This window comes from Acomys russatus, chromosome 24 (assembly GCF_903995435.1).
Source record: "Acomys russatus chromosome 24, mAcoRus1.1, whole genome shotgun sequence".
NCBI classification, from domain to species: Eukaryota; Metazoa; Chordata; class Mammalia; order Rodentia; family Muridae; genus Acomys; species Acomys russatus.
Window position 1 is genome coordinate 51173932 of NC_067160.1, and position 13429 is coordinate 51187360.

Here is a 13429-nt window from a genome sequence, read left to right on the forward strand (position 1 = left end):
TTCACAGTGGGACCTGCACTGCCAAGATCAGGCTGCCCCCACCAGGAAGTCGTCCGTCTGAGCCACTCCTTGACTCACTTGCTGTAAGAGCCTTTACTTGCTGACCCTGGACCACTATTCCTCAGATGACTATAGAATATTCCAGTTGTGGGATAATGTGGTAACCTCCTACATGTGTAGAGCAAAAGCTGCAGCCAGGGGTGGGGTGTGGCACGGGGCTGGGGCAATTACCTACGGCCCAAGGCGCCAGACCTAGGTTCAATCCTGTGAGGCAACAACAACAAAATTCTTATGGCTTAAAAAAGTTTTTTTGCAAACAAGCAGGATGGTAACACACACCTTAATCCCAGCACTCAGGAGGCAAAATCTGAGTTCCTGGCCAGCCTGGTCCATACAGTGAGTTTCAGACCAACTCGGCAGACACATTGAGACCCTGTCTCAAAAACTATAATAATTGGTATTATATTTGTTTGTTTGGTTGGTTGGTTTTGGTTTTTCGAGACAGGGTTTCTTTGTGTAGCCTTGGCCATCCTGGACTCACTTTGTAGACCAGGCTGGCCTCGAACTCACAGCGATCCACCTGCCTCTGCCTCCTTAGTGCTGGGATTAAAGGCGAGCGCCACCACGCCCGGCATGTTTGTTTGTTATTTTGGGTGTGTGTGTGTGTGTGTGTGTGTGTGTGTGTGTGTGTGTGTGTGTGTGTGTGTGTGTGTGTGTGTGTGTGTGTGTGTGTCTGTCTCTGTCTCTCTGTCTCTCTGTCTCTCTGTCTCTCTGTCTCTCTCTCTCTCTCTCTCTGGAGGTCAGAGCACACAACCTGTGGGAATTAGCTTTTTCTCCATGTGTGTCCTGGGATTTCACTCAGTCCCAACACCATGCCCAGAGGCAAGCACGTCCCCTGCTGAGCCACCTGGCTCCTGGACAGCTTGGGAGCGATGAAAGGCCACCCCGCACCTTGTGCACCTGGACCAGTACATGTGTACCATCTGGCATTTCAACAAACCACATTTTTTTAGTTTGCGTTCAAAGAACTGAAGGGCAGGACAATGTGCAGAATGGTGCTGAGGCCAGGCAAAACCCCGGAGGCTTTGCATCGTCCCCTCCACTCAAAACAAAGTCCACATTATCTTTCTGCACCTTGGACTGCTGAAGGAGACAGAAGCTAGCAGTATGCTGCCATGGGACCCCAAGGCATCAGAAGTAGAAGCACACCCCTGTGACCTCAGTACTAGGGAGGCAGAGCCAAGGACAACTGCTTTGAGTATGAATCCAGCCATGGTTTCACAGACTTTTAAATTTTTAAATATCCCTAAAGAGGGGCTGGAGAGACTGTCCACCGTCTGCTGTTCCAGAGGTCCTGAGTTCAATTCCCAGCAACTACATGGTGGCTCACAACCATCTATACTGGAATCTGATGCCCTCTTCTGGTCTGCAGGGGTACATGGAGACAGGGCACTCACACATTAAACAAACACCCAAAGAAGACTCCTCCTCAACATGCCATTCCAAGCTCCCTCTGACTTGAGTGAGGCCTCCCCTACCAGGCTGGCTCAACGCCTTCAACTGCAGTGCTCTGTGCAGTTGACAAAGAGCTGTGGGTGGCTGTCCTCATAGCCAACATGACAGTGCCCTCCCTCCCCTACCTCAGAGCCACATCCCTCTCCAGAGGACTGTTTCCGAGGTCGAGGTTGCTGGGCAGGCTCCACAGGAGGCCTGCCTTCTCTTTGAAGAAAATGCAAGTACAATTCTGAAGCGGGAGGAGAAGCAGGGCTGAGCTGGTCTCACTGACCCTCAATGAAGCGTTCCACAGGGAACCCACACATTATTTCTTCTCCAGGCCTCAGAGAAAAGACAGGACAGTGACGGCCACTGGGCCCCATCTGACAAGAGCAGGTCAGAAGGAACAAAGGAGAAAACTCAAAATAAGGGCCTGGCATTCCCCCAAGGGCACTTGCAAGTCCAGCAAACTATAATCCTGCAAAAACGTGATCCAGTTAGTCATAAGAAATATTACAGCCGGGCATGGTGGTGCACGCCTTTAATCCCAGCACTTGGGAGGCAGAGGCAGGTGGATCACTATGAGTTCGAGGCCAGCCTGGTCTACAAAGTGGGTCCAGGACAGCCAAGGTTACACAGAGAAACCCTGTCTCGAAAAAAAAAAAAAAAAGAATTTCACAACCAGGGCTGGAGATGGCTCAGCGGTTATGAGTACTTGTTGCTCTTGCAGAGGACCCAGGTTTGACTCCCAGCACTCACAAGGCAGCTAACCACTTTCTGTAATACCAGCCTCAGGAGAATCAAACGCCTCCTTCTGGCTCCTTGGGTACTGCATGCATGTGTGCATACATGCAAGCAAGATAGTCATACAGAAAAAACAAAAATACATACATTTTAAAAAAGAAATACCACAGCTGGGATTGGTGGTGTACCCCTTTAATCCCAGCACTCAGGAGGCAGGGGCAGGTCTCTGAGTTTGAGGCCAGCCTGGTCTACAAAGAGAGTTCCAGACAGCCAGGGCTACACAGAAAAACCCTGTTTCGAAAAACCAAAACTTAATGGAAGGAAGAAAGGCAGGCAGGAAGGAAGAAAGATCACAGCGTTCACCATAGACATGCTGCACAAACAGAACACCCCACCACACCTGAGTGAGCCAATGAGATCTTATTCTAACTAGTCCGCGTCTTGGAGACCCAGTCTACCTTGTCCCCACCCCTGACTGTCAAGCATCAAATGGAAAGCCCTGAGATCTCAAGAGAGCAGAACTCATCAGCTAATTATTAAATCTAGTCATTGTTCCCAGCGAACCTAGCCAGCCCAGCACCGTGATTCGTCCAGGATTTGAAGAAGCACAGAGGCCTCTTCCCAAGGGAGCCACATCCCACACGCATTTTACATGAAGGCAGAGCGTGCTGGGTGTCACAGACTCAGAGTTACCAGCCTTGCTGGACACTGCTGGACACTGTGGTCCTCTGGATGGAAGAGGGACGAAAGGAGGAAGCCACGACTTTCATTTCCTTCCCTTTTATGCAAGTGTTTAGGTTTCTGTAACAAACCCGGATGTTCACTGGTGCCTTGTTTTTGGGGGTCTCAGTGAACCCACAGCATATACCACTGTTGGTTGACCGGGTTCCCCGCCTGTGCTAGTATGTCAAGCACTGTGTCAGTCTGCAGAGCAGCACAATGTGACAGCTAGAGAAATGACACAAGCTGTATTCACACATAGCAGCCAAAGGAAACTGAGTCCCCAAGAACTACGAGGCCATGTAGTCACGGTCTTACTGCAGGTAGGTGAGAGGGCTAAGACCAAATCCGAACTGTGGCCAGATGGCTGCAGAGCCTCCGCACAGCTACAGCCCTCACACCTGCCTTCAGCCCTCCCAAGAGAAAAGGTTCCATGAAAGGGGGGGCGCCATCCCTGGGCAAGTGCCCTTACTGGGTGGAGAAGACAGCAGTGCAGTTCTTGGCAACGTGAACGGCAGAAAGAGCCTGGGGCACCTGCTTCCTTGAAGGCCAAGGTTGGCTGAGGCACCAGAGCTCACGGAAGAGGAGAGCCTGCAGTGGACCTTAGCACAATTAGACGCCTCAGCATGTAGTAAACAAATGAGTCCCAAGTGAGCAGCCTGCCTACTCCAAACCCCTAGGCCCTCCTTGAGTGCTGAGTTCAGGGCCATTAATAGCGCCCCTGTTTATTGAGAGCCTGCGTGCCTTGTGCCAGGTGCCTTATAAAGCCCTAAGTGCCTGACCTTTCAAATCTCCAACATTCTAGGAAGGTCTGATGCAGCTACAGCATTCTGCAAGCAAGCAGAACAGAGTGAACTTCTGGACTGGAAAGCAGGTCTTCCACCCACCACAGAGGGCAGCAGGTGGGCTAGCAGCCATGCCTCTCTTCCAGTAAACTTCTAGGTTTGCGTTCCCAAGAACAGCACACAGGGATTGACAGCACTGAAGTCTCAACTGCCTCCTCTGGGCACCTGCAGCCTGGAGCCCCGCCCCTTCCCAGCTGCCTTGACAACCACCAGCAGCTCTGCTTCCTCGAGAGTGAGAGCGATTTAGGTAGAGCAAGCCAAGATCACCCTCGGCTTCCTAGTGAGCTAAAGGTCAGCCGAAGCAACACAAGATCCTGTCTCCAAAAAATAATATATTTTTTTCAAAATGGAGGCCAGTGAGATGGCTCAGCAGGTAAAGGCACTTGTCGCCAAACCTGACGCTCCAGGTTAATCCCTGGAGCCTACATGGTAGGAGAGAACCAACTCCCACAAGTTGCCCTCTTACACATGCGCAATGGCACACATGGCCTACACACACACACACACACACACACACACACACACACACACACACACACACATATGCACATAGTAATTTTAATAGAAATTAAAAGAGTTGGGAAAAGTCTGTGCAAACAGCCAGTATAGGAGATTCCAGAGAGGCTCAGCATCAGGACCACAAGACATAGAAGAGCCACAGAAAACCCCTAAGAGCGGCTGTCTCTGAACTGCCTGCACCAGGCTCCATACGGGCCAGAAGTTAACATCAAGGATCATCTTTTTAGCCCATAACAAGATCAAACTGGGCCCTGGCCCTGTGTCCCCTACACCCTCCTCCTGGCCTCACATGGGCTCTCACCTGACACCAGAGCAGCTCCAGCCTTGGCTCTACACTGCAGACCCACATTCACAAATCAGTTCTGACAAACAGACCAGCAGGGCACAGTGTCTAAACCTACTACCCAAAAAGGCCCAAAACTCCTTGCACCTGAGCTACCCCTCACACCTACACACCTACAGCTTACAAACAGCTGCACAAAGGGCAGGTTAGGTCTTAACAATACACTGCTCAAGGGCGGAGTCAGCAAATACCCTTAAAGGCTACTAAATGCAAGTCTCGCTTTTGAAGAGAGCTGTCCTCTGCTCTCCATAACTGCAGCACCATGGCACACACACAACTTTTGAGACAAGTTCTCACTATGTAACCATGGCTGGCCTGGTACTCACAGAGAAACACCTGCCTCTGCCTCCCCAGTGCTGGTGTCAACGCTGTGCACTACCACACTTGATTATATAACCTGGTTTAGCTGGGTGGTGGTGGCGGCGCATGCCTTTAGTGCCACCACTCGGGAGGCAGAGGCAGGCAGAGCTCTGAGTTCAAGACCAGTCTGGTCTACAAGCAAGGCCAATACAGCCAAAACTACACAGAGGTTGGCCTTGAATGGCAATCCTCCTGCCTCTACTTCTCAAGTACCAAGATTACACTGTGTGCTACTATCTTGGTTCTGCTTTTCTTCTTCATTATACTTTTTTTTTTTTTTTTTTTTTGGTTTTTCGAGACAGGGTTTCTCTGTGTAGCCTTGACTGTCCTGGACTCACTTTGTAGACCAGGTTGGCCTCGAACTCACAGCGATCCGCCTGCCTCTGCCTCCCGAGTGCTGGGATTAAAGGCGTGCGCCACTACGCCCGGCTAAATAAAGCTTTTTAAACAACTTTTACTTTTGCCTGCTGAGTGCTGAGATTAAAGGCTCTTGCCACCATGCCTATTGATACTTGTATTAAGCTAGGCGTGGCGGCTTATGTCTTTAATCCCAGCACTCAAGAGGTAGGGGCAGGTGGACCTCTGTGAGCTGAAGGTAGCCTGCTCTACAAACCCAGTGAGACCTTTAAAAAAAAAAAATCTACTGGGAATACCTGGGCCATGGGATTGAGCTATTTTTAGATAATTGAGCTTTTTTGTTTTTATACATTTGTACATTTTTTTAAAACCTAATAAGCATTACTTCTAAAATATTAATAAGTCATGTCTGCATATCTGTTTCTATTAATGAGGAGAAACCCTCAGTATAATGTTTGAAGATGCACACTAATATGTAGACAGGCAATTTCCATTGCTGATCTGTTTGTTTTTCACAGTGTTGGATGCAGAACTGAAGACCTTGTGTGTGCACTACTGCTAAGCTGTACTCCAGCCCTCAGCTGCACCCCAGGCCCTCGGCTGCACCCCAGCCCCCAATTGCAACCTCCCATTTGTTTTCTGAAACCGCCTTTTCCTGAGCCCCTTAAGCACACATTTACCAGTGCACTGAATCTGGCAGAACAAACAAAGCACACTGTGAACGGTGCTTACCGCTGGGGAGGAATAGGCTGGCGTTTCTCTTTGCACACTACTTCTCCTTCTTTTGTTCAAATCTGTACTGTATATATATATGCTTTTTTATAATTAATTCATCAGGAAAACAAACACCAGAAAATGTCATATTGTGTCTCAAAACAACCCTCCACTCTCCCTAGTGGCTTTTAAACACTGAGCCCATTGAGTCCCACTGACAGGTCACCCAGACAAGAGGGACCTGGTCCCTCCCAGACAGGCCTGTATTTTCTGCCCTTGTGGGAACAGAGCTGTTCTTTAAACTCTGGACTGTCTGTAAACACCACCTGCCCAAAATAAGCTCTGGAGAACACAAAGGAACCTGGGTAAGGAAGGGCGCTGGCCACAGCCCCTTCGTCCACCCCTTCATCTGCACAAAGGCACGACTCAAGGCATGCTGGGAGGCTGAGCATTTACAAAATGTTCACATTCAAAGGGCCTCAGCACCCTGAAAAGGATGAGCTGTTTCCAGGGACCTGCAGTTCTGGTCCCAACACAGACCCCAAGGCCTCAGCATATTACTTCCAAGTGGGTACTGATTTCGAGTCTGCCACAAACTCCAGACACCACCCCAACTTCCCAGGCTGAATGAACCTGACTTTGGTGGCCTCTTGTGAGACCCTCTTAAAACTCTCTAGTTCACCCACTTACGGGTGCCCCTGAGACACCAACACACACTGGGGCAAGCTGGTTCTGCAGATTAGAAACTGTGCTTGCTTATTGGCCGTCATCTATGGATAAACAGATGAAGAAAATGTAGGGCACATTTGTACACGTGTGTGTGTGTGTGTGTGTGTGTGTGTGTGTGTGTGTGTGTGTGTGTGTGTACGTACACTACTGAGGCTTGGTTCTCTCCTAGCCTTCCTTGGATTCTAAGGCGTGAACCGAGGCCATCCGGCTAGCACTGTCAGGTGGCCTGCGTGTTCACCTGCTGAGCCTTCTGCCTGTCCTGTTTGTTTTTACCATACGGTCTGCCTCTGCAGCCCAGACTATCCTCCAATTCTGGATCCTCCTGCCTCAGCCTCAGGAAGTTCTGAAGCACACTACAGACATGGAATGAGCCTTGCGAGCATGCTAAATAAAGCCAGGAATAAAATTCTAACTGGTGGGTGATCCTGCTTATGCAAGGTACCCAGAATGGCCAAACACAGACAAAAGCGGGCTGATGGCTGCCTGAGGCTGGAGGAAGAGGAATCGTTGAACAGATGGCTTTTAAGTTCCCGGGGATGACGCCACCTGGAGATGGTTGGTAGTGTGCGCCTCATGCCACTGAACCGGACACTTACAATACATTTTTTTGCACAATAAAATTTGTTAGTCGGGTGTGGTGGCGTATGCCTTTAATCCCAGCACTCGGGAGGCAGAGGCAGGCGGATCTCTGTGAGTTCGAGGCCAGCCTGGTCTATAAAGCGAGTCCAGGACAGCCAAGGCTACACAGAGAGACCCAGTCTCAAAAAAAAAAAAATTTTTTTTGTTTTAGGGGCCAAGGAGATGGTTCTATATATACAGTGTCTGCTGTACAGGCTTGACCACCAGAGTTCAAATGGCCAGCGGGCACCCCACAAAGGTCAGGTGGGTGCAGTCCAGGGCATACAGGAGGCAGCAGGCTGGCTAACTAAGCTAGCCAGAACAGTGAGTTCTGAGTTCAAGTGAGACCCTGCCTCACTTAAGGTGGAAAGTGACACCAAACTCAAACCTCCACAGGCATGCACACACATGCACACACAGTTAAAAGTAAAAAGTGCCTTAAAAAAAAAAAAAACGTGATTTACAAGTTGTAAATGAGTGATAAAGAAAAGCAGAACCAGAGCCGGGCGTGGTGGCGCACGCCTTTAATCCCAGCACTCGGGAGGCAGAGGCAGGTGGTTAGCCAAGGTTAACACAGAGAGACCCTGATTGGGGGGGGGGGGGGGGGGGGAGGAGACAAATAAATAAATAAAAAGAAAAGCAGAACCAAGATGGCCACACACACTGTAATCCTGGTACTTGGGAAGTGGAAACGAGATTGCCATTTCAAGGCCAACCTGGTTCCAGTCGAGCCAGTGGCCCACACATTAGTCAGCGCTCAACAAGCAGAAACGTTTGAGGCTGGCCTGGCCTACACAGTGTATTCCAGGTCCCATCGAGGGCTACAAAGAGAGATTCTGTCTCAAATAGAAACCACACCCACCCTCTGGCTGGGGTGGTGGCTCATGACTTTAATCTGCATACATCAAAAAAGAAAGTAAGTAATGACAGGCTGAGTGGGTCCCCAACAAAGCCTCTCTCGGGAGGGGCTTCCTGCCAGGTGCCCCCACCACCACCTCCAGAACAAGTAGGGGTCTGAGATGAGTGCCTGTCTACACTCACTCCACCAGGTGATGAAGACCTTGAACCAGGGACTGAAGAACAGGAGATGAGAGATGGCGCCTAGCCCCCACATCAGGCTAACAATCACCTGTAATTCCAGCTCTGGTGTATCCAAAAGTCCTGTGCACAGGCACAGATAAACATAATTAAAAATAATATAAATAAAAAGACCCTGAACCCGATGGAACGACCCAGAACCCAGTAGCTCATGACAGAAGCCATCTCAGGCTCCAGACAAAAGAGGAAGGGCATAGGTGGTGTGGTGGCGCAAGCCTTTAATCCCAGCACTCGGGAGGCAGAGGCAGGCAGATCTCTGTGAGTTCAAGGCCAGCCTGGTCTACAAAGTGAGTCCAGGACAGCCAGGGCTACACAGAGAAGCCCTGTCTCAAAAAAAGAAAAGAAAACCAGAATAGGCCTCATACCCTTTGACCTGAGGAATGTCACTGCAGGAAGGTAGCCAGAGATAAAAAAAACAAAACAGGTGTGTCTTGTTTATAAGAGGGGAGAGATGGGTAACAACCACCAAATGGCCTAACGAATTGAAAGACATATAAATAAATCATGGCAGATACATGAAATACAACATTCACAAGAAGAAAACAAGTTGTCAATTGAGCACAGTGTACGTACGCAGAATGATCCAGTCATAAAGATGCCAACACAGTCACAGTAGCTCTCTCTGGTCTAGCTGGTGAGGGTAGGTAAAGTATATTTGTACTTTTGTATTGTTTTATTGGCTGTGTTTTCTTTCTTCAGGGATCACTTTTGCCACAGGGGTGTGGAAAGGTTATTTTAAAAGGCTTTGCACAATGGCAAGAAAAAATAAGTATCAGCTTCTCCCAAAGGAAGAAACCAATGGTGAGGGAGGAGGGATGAAGGACTGAAGCTGGCTGGAGAAAGGGAACAGAGGTAAACACGCCAGACAATAGGTGAACTTCCCCCTCCATGGCCGAGTGAGAAGCTTCACACACCAGCATGGCTACGGGACCCAGGAAGCTCTGGAAAGCGCCTTCCTCAGGTTACAACGGGAGGGAAAACAGTACAGCAAAGACTCAAGTCACCAAGGCAAACGCCCTCTGGCACACAGATTTCCCCTGGGCCCGCTGGTGTAAACAGCAGCATCACCTGTGGTGAGGCCCGGGCCTGTCAGCTCCCAGGTGAGGAGGCCAAAGGGCCCCTGTGAAACCTGAAGGCTCATGGTAAACAAGTCACTGGCTCCAGGAAGCTAGCCACCTATTCCCCGCCGCTTCCAGCACCACAGGCCGTGTGTGGCCCCATCCAAATGTTCGCAAGACTATGCAAACCCAAATAATAATAATAATAATAATAATAATAATAAAAAACCATTGAAGGCCAAGAGAGGCTCAGTAGTAAGGGTCACTGCCACCACGCCTGACAACCTCGGTTTGACCCTGAGGACCCACACCACAAAAGGATAGAACCAACTCTCACAGGTTGCCCCAGGACCACCTCGGACAGGAGCGCGCGCGCGCGCACACACACACACACACACACACACACACAGTAAATATAATCGTCTATAATTCGAAAAAGGATAGCCTTAGATGTACTATGCCCTGCCTGTAGAGAATACTCGTTTCAAAACCGAAAAACAAAACAAAACCCAACACTCACAGCAGAGCCCAACAGATGTCTGCTGGCAATTTTCTTTCTTTCTTTTTTTTTTTAAAGAAAAATGTACTGTTTTAAGACCGGCTATGGGCAGGTCCTATTAATACCTGCTGGCCTGTAACTCGATCCGAGCATTTGACGGCAGAGGAGCCTCATTATAGAATTCAGAAATACATGCACTGGTCCTCCCGGCCTGTTCTGGTTTGAAATAGAAACTAACACCAAAATGATCAATCTTAGATGGTAGAACAATGGGAGATAGAACCAAGCCACTGCCATTAGCAACGTGAGTTGGTGCTTTGTGTGAGGCAAAGGGGGGGGGGGGAGCAGCTTTAAAATACAATAAAATAATCTTTCAGAGAAAAAGAAACAGCAGGGGAGCTGAAATTTAAACAGGATGGAGGGTGGTTAAGCAAAAAAAAAAAAAAAAACCAAAACAAAAAAAAAAAAAAAACAACAACCCTCAGCAGAGCCCAAGGCTCAGGAACCAGTTCTGACCAGCCATTCCAGAAACTCCACTCTCCCAAGGCTTTGGACTCTAGGCACCCTGGGATTTCCCCCTCACCCATCCCAGGCCACTGTAACAGTGGGATGGACTAGGCCAGGCCCCACCAGGGCGCCACACAAGCAGCTCCGGTGAGTGCTGGAACGCCCCAGGAATTAAAATCCTGGGGGCAGGGACAGCAGGCTCCAATCTTCCTCTGTAATCCACCAGCCACAAGCAGGCCAGGGCCAGACGGCTGAGGGAGGCCAGACAGCTAGGATGAGAAGAAAAACGTTTGGAGGGGGGCATGGAAGTTCCAATGAAGCGAGACAATACCCCCACCCACCCACACCCCACCAGGGACTGCAAGTCACTGTACTCAAGTGGGGACCACAAGTTACCCAGTCATCACCCAGGGTGAGACCAATCCTGACCTCCCTCCCTGCTCATCAGCCTCAGCTCTACCACGGTCTCCCATTAGAAGCAGAATCTAACTGAACTCCCTAGACCTTTAAGCCCGCCCCGCTTTTAGGCACGAGGATGACAATGAAATATCAAAACAGTTGCTGGTGGTAGCATTTAGGGGAGGCAGGGGGTCACACTTCCATGAGCCACAATAGGAGGAAAGTCGGGAATTAAAAACAAAAAAAAAAAAGGGGGGGGACCAGCAAAAATCAAGAAACTAACAAGTCTACCAACCTTCCCAGGACAGAAACGCTCTGCTGTGGATCTTATTTGAGGCTCCCAGGAGACCCTCAAAGCAGTCTTGATGACTCTTCCTATTTTGTAGACGCAAGCGCTGGGGATGAGAGACTTGGGTACAGTAACTCAGGAGACTCTGAACAGGGCCTCCAAGAGGCACACTTGCCCGAACAAGCTAAAGGCTCCCCAAACAATTACTAGCCCATCCCCAAGGAAGGCAGTTAACCTTCCAAAGACAAGACTTCCCCGGTTCCTGCCTCCCGTACAGCGCTGGCCTGGTACTCCCAACAGTCCTACCCCACCCAACGTTTGGAAGCCCTTCTGCAACGCGGCCACTTCAAACCAGCACCTGTGGCATGCATGCCCCAGCATGGACGACACCACAAGTGGCCAGCCTTCTGTCCTAGGTTGACAGCACGGTGTAACTACCGAGCACCGACTACCGCATGCCAAGTCATGCCTCTCTGCCCACGAAGGCTGAGGAGTCCCCTCGGTTTGGAGGTGGCGCCAGCAGGTATCGCACTCCACAGCCTGTACCGTATGTACCCCTCAGGTCCCAGCTTGCACCACGACGGTGCAGACATTACGATACAACACGAGCCCCTGCGGTTGTACTGCCGAGAAAGGACGCCAAGGCTTCAGACTGACGGACTGAAAAGCCCAAATGAGATACATAACGCAGACAGACAGACAGCACACCGAAATACACGCTAACCTTTCCAGGACGGAAAGCCGTAGGTGAAATTTTAACTATCCTGCAAAAAGACAGCTTTTATGAAGGTTTCTCCCAGGCAGCCATTTAGCAAATGACATACTCCGGAGAGCATCGGCGCCCCCCTTCTCCCACTTCCTTTAAGCTCACCACTGCCTGGGGGGTGGGGACAACACCTATTCTTGCCTAACAGTGGGCTTCGTCTCCCCACGATATTTACAAAGAAGAAAGGAAAGCAGCGTCCACTTTTGTGCAGGCAGATCCTCTCCAAAGAGAGAGAGAAAGGCCCACCATCTCAATAGGTCTGCATTCCTCTCTTAATAGGTAGGCGAAGGGGAAAAAAAAAATCAATCTGGCAGGCCCCGCGCAGCGACATCCTGTTTATTATTAAACATTTTTAGCAGCGGCTCCCGGGTACCGTGAAAGCACCACCCCGCTTCCCGCAGCCGAACCCACCCGAGCCGGGGCGGCGCTCGGCCTGCGGTTCCGGGCGGCCTCGGGGTCCCGTGTTCTCCCTCCCCCTCCCGCCCCCAACAGCGCCCCGGCCTACGAGGCCGCCGTGCCCGGGCGCAGGAAGGCCCTCCCGCTCCATTCCAACCGCGAGCCTTGCCCGGCCCCGCCCGGCCCGCCGTCCTCCCGCCCTGGCCGCCGAAAACACAACAATGGCGAGCTGGAGAGCGCCCGAGCAGGCCGCCCAGGCCGCAAGCCCCGCGCCCGCCGCAGCGCTCCGCCGTGGAGACAAAGCCCGGCCCCGGCCCCGGCCCCGGCCCACCTGGTCTGCGTCCGCGCGCGCGAGGGGCCCGGGCGATGGCGGTCGGGCGGCGGCCGGGCGCGGGGGCGGTGGATGGCGGCGGATTGCGCGGCGGCGGCGGCGGCGCGGGGCTAGGCGCTCTGCGCTCTGCGCTCCTGCCTCCTCCTCCTCCTCCTCCACCTCCCGCTCCTCGGCGCTCGCTGGAGCCTCGGCGCTGTGGCTCGCCGCCGCCTCCCGCCTGCGCTTAGCTCCCCGCCCCCCACCGCCGCCGCCGCCGCCCCCGCCTCCGCGCCGCCCCCGCCCGCCGCCCGCACGGTGGCCCGCGCAGCGCCCCCTGCCGCGCCGCCCCTGTCTCGGGAGGGAGGGCGCGGGGAGCGAGCTGGGGCGGCGGCGGTGCAGAGGGGCTGCGAAGAGAGGGACGTCAACGGAGAGGAGGCTGGGCTGGAGAGGGACCTTGGCGGAGAAGGGGCCTAGGTGGAGAGGGACCTGGAGAAAGGAAGCCCTGATAGAAAAAAAGGGCCCGGTTAGAAAGGGGGTGCAATGGAGAGGACTGCTCAAATGCGGAAAAAGTGGAGAAGGGATCCCAGTGGCAAGAGACTTCGATGGAGACGGGGTCCCCAGGAGAGAGGGATCTTCATGGAGAGAGGCATCTGGTGGAGAGAGA

General features: G+C 51.8%; 1 protein-coding gene across 1 annotated transcript in view; it reads right to left on the reverse strand.

Moving 5' to 3' along the window:
• Positions 1–12856, reverse strand: part of Prrc2b (proline rich coiled-coil 2B) — an 82431-nt gene extending 69575 nt beyond the window's left edge. The window contains exon 1 of the mRNA XM_051166955.1: positions 12787–12856. The gene's annotated coding sequence lies outside the window, so the exon portion shown is untranslated. The remainder of the gene's footprint in view (positions 1–12786) is intronic.
• Between the last annotated feature and the right edge of the window lie 573 nt (positions 12857–13429).